We start from the raw sequence: 3,645 nt of genomic DNA, 5'->3' as shown, positions 1-3,645 counted from the left end.
ATCAGAGAAGGCTTCATCGAGAAGCAATGCATTATCTACGAAACTAATAACTATTTATAATATTGGACTTAAGAATATCTTGGAATTTTTTATCTTGTGGAAACATTCAGACTTAGAGATGACCTTTGAAATACAGCCAGTCCTTAAGTTGGGGATCCTCCTGCACTGCTCTCATTCGGAGTTCAAGGAAATGTCGTCGAGGAAAGGTGCATTCCAACAGGTTAATTTGAACAACACAGTAATCTTGAAGTGTGCCACGTATCCAAAAATCACAGCCAGGCTACCCATTCCTTTCAGCCTGGGGATCATCAGTTGTGGTGTCAACTTAGCCTCTGAAAGATGATAGTAAAAAATGTTTTGGCGTGAGGTGCTTCTATCTGGTGTCTTCAGTAGACTTCAGAGAAAACTATTGGCCCTCTTTAATCCAATTGCCTGTTTGGCTGTACATTCTGAAACCAATACTCAAAGGGTATTCCCACAGAGGGCTTACAGGGACCACCCACCCTCCCTTAAGCCCACTGGAGATAGGTTAAGACCTGAAACTCTCCCTCAGGAGCCACAATTAAATTGGGGCTTAAAAGGACCTGGATTCCACTTCCTAGACCACAGCCACATAAAGTCAGTGGAACCAAGAAAATTATAGTCCAGACATTAGCTGCCATGTCTTCTACTTCTTGTTCATTGGCTCTTGTATGCATCTAACAGGTATGGAGAACTTACCATCTGTTCAGTACTATGTGAAAGAAGGAGAACCGGCCTGGAAAAGGGAATAGACTATATCATTGGCTGGTATTTAATATGAACACATGTCACTCTTTCAGTTACAAGAGACAGAAACGCAACTCAAACTGACTTAAATGAATAAGGACATTCACTGAGTCATGTAATTGAAAAGTTCAGGCATGGCTTGACCCAAGTGCTCAAACAATATCATCAGGAATCTTTTTATCCCCATGATCAAAACTCGAAGGCCAAATTTGCTATCAACAAATCTGTGTACTTTTACTATCCCTGAGATAATTAGTACAGCCAGAATCATGGGATGAGCTGATTGGCCAGATATGAATTGTATGGCCTTACCTGTACTTCACATAACCAGAACGGAAGAGGGATAGTTTCTCAAAGGAAAATAAGGGTGATGTACCAGTAAAAGTAGGGAGATGATTGTTGGGCGGTAAGAATAACAGGTGTCCACTATGGAATGTAACAGAGCTTTTTCCATGGCAGGTCTTAGAGCTCTGAATAGGGCCACCTGTATGCAGCACACCTTGGGGTTTCCATCATTGTTATGGGTAAAGTTTCCACTGAGTCACCCACTTGGACTCTCTCTGCATCATCCTGCCTAATGCCATCGTGATTGGGAATATATATCAACCCTTGAATCAAGTTCACAGTAAGAAAGGCTGGAACCCAGGTTCATCACCAAAGCTAGTTTCTTAAAGTCCCAGCCTGCCTCTGGGATGGCAGGGCAGGACAAGTTCCAAGAGCAGCTACTACCACCTCAAGAATCCCAAAAGTATTGGGATTCAGTTGCTGTGATAAAGCATAATGTTATAGAAGTGGGGATGGGACAGTAAATCAAAAGTCCCAGAAGAGGATCTCAGCCAGTCCATACCTTTGGGACTCCATGCCAAGGCCTTTCCTGGGCCTGGCCTCACAGTCTTACTTTTCCAACTAACACACTGGGCTACTTTCTCATATCCCTTGCGTCAGATACCAAAGTAGCCCGTCTGCTCTCACTCCCTTATTCCAACTTCTTTCTCCAAATATGAGCCACTTTTTCCTTACCTCTCTTGGTACAACTGCATGTTTCCACCCAGAAGAGTGAAGCTGTTTGTTGTTGTTGCTCTTGTTTTTCCCCATGCAGTTACTTCAATTGGAATTAGATGTCTTCAAGCCTTTGGGAGAGGAAAGACATATATCATTAGAAAAGTAAATAATGATACAAAGGCCCTATTACTGAGGTTTTCTCAGGATGACTGTTCAAGCCAAAAAAACAATAGTGCTCCAAGGACAGAAATGAGCCCACACGTCGGAGGACAGAGACAAAGAACAGAAATCATGGAGCAGGGCAGAGCTAACTCAAACAGCAGGACTTGATGTCTTGCTCAGATGAAAGGGTAAGGCACTCAGGTGGGACAGAAGCCAAGGATGGGATTTCTGGTGACTCTCAGTGCCTCCACTTCCCCAAAACACTTAATCTGTTCAATCCACAAAGCTGGCGTGTGAGCTTCATGCTAGAGCCAAGTGCATTCAGATATATCAAGACCTCCTCATGTTCACTCCCCGCCTCCTGCCCATTGTCAGATCAGCAGTACCTTAGAGGATCTCAGGAAAGATCTTGAGGACTGGTGTGAGGTGTTCTCCAAGCATCCCTGACCCGCATGAGAAAATATCCCTGGTTGCTTTGGCATTCTTCAGTCATTTCAATTCATTCTAGGTAAAATCACTTTATTTGCAAGAGGTATAGTTCAAAAAGGCCAGTTTCATAATTCAACTTTGTAGATAACCAGAGTCAGACTGTCCCCCCAAAATCTTCCCTCACCCTGGAAAGAACAGAGGAAAGTATATAATGTAAAGCAGTGGTCTGCCCACAGTCTAGTAACAAACCCTGACTTCAGAGATGGACTTGTTAAAAGATCATTATGTTCTTAAAGGTTGTTTCTACATGACCTCAACATAGAGAGTTAAATAGTGGAAAATTCAGCCAAATCTCCTGATTCTTTTATCATGAAAGTCCAGTCCTAAAGATAGGATAGGCATTCACTTCAGGAAAATTCCATTTCATTCAGCAAGGGCTTCTTTAGCAATTAGGGTGTGCCCATACTGTGCTGATTTCTATGAGCAGTACAGAACATTTGTGTTCTAACCCCTACCCTCAAGCCACTCCTAATTCCATTGCTGTGATAAAGCACAAGTATTATAGGAGTGTAGGGGGACAGTAAATGCTGCAAATTTGAAGAAATTACTGTGCCCAGAAATTTAATGCAAATCAAGCAGATCAAAGAGTTCCAGAAAGGCAGTTTGTTTTTTGGTTTTTTTCCCCTTCAACCAGGGAGCCCATTAAACTGTGTTATTGGAGAATTAACTGTGGGCTGAGCCCAGCGTAGGCACTGGAGGTTTGCTTAAGAAGGAAAAACCATGACCCTGTCCAGGGGGAGTATTCCATCCATGGTAGTGAGGGACAGGGTAGGAAAATACAGGCAGGTTGGGAAAATATGAAAGGAAATGAATTAACTTGCATAATTAGAAACATCATGAGTAAAAGCCAGATGTTGATGGGGGGGCCGTGGGTGGTGTGGAAGAGGTAAGGGAGAATGAGGAAAAGAGAAGATTTGGGATGATTTCTGGAAAAGCCAAAAGCAGAGTTAAATGTTTGCATCCTGTGGAGAGTGTGGCTTGGCAGAAAGGGGAAGAATATTCCAGAGCTGGAGGAGTAGCTTGTGAAGAGGTAGAGAAGACCGACCGTGTATATCACATCCACTCCCCCATCCCACCCCCCTCACTCTGTCCTGTTGTGTCCTTTTTCTCACCCTGCCTCACAAGAGGGAAAGGGAACAGAGGCAGATGGGAGCTTGGAAGCCAAGCCTCCAATTTCATGCTGATGTTCGACTGGGGAAGGAAATCATGAAAGCTAATTGCCTC

At 43.5% G+C, this 3,645-nt stretch overlaps 1 long non-coding RNA gene across 1 annotated transcript; it reads right to left on the bottom strand.

The window, feature by feature from the left end:
- Positions 1 to 590: 590 nt before the first annotated feature.
- LOC118898506 lies at positions 591 to 2,426 on the bottom strand. Its single transcript, XR_005020712.1, has 3 exons — positions 2,319 to 2,426; positions 1,789 to 1,898; positions 591 to 757 (listed from the first exon to the last, which is right to left on the bottom strand). It is a non-coding gene; the product is annotated as an uncharacterized LOC118898506 (long non-coding RNA).
- Between the last annotated feature and the right edge of the window lie 1,219 nt (positions 2,427 to 3,645).

Source organism: Balaenoptera musculus, chromosome 7 (assembly GCF_009873245.2).
Source record: "Balaenoptera musculus isolate JJ_BM4_2016_0621 chromosome 7, mBalMus1.pri.v3, whole genome shotgun sequence".
Lineage (NCBI taxonomy): Eukaryota > Metazoa > Chordata > Mammalia > Artiodactyla > Balaenopteridae > Balaenoptera > Balaenoptera musculus.
This window is presented reverse-complemented; position numbering and strand designations above follow the sequence as displayed.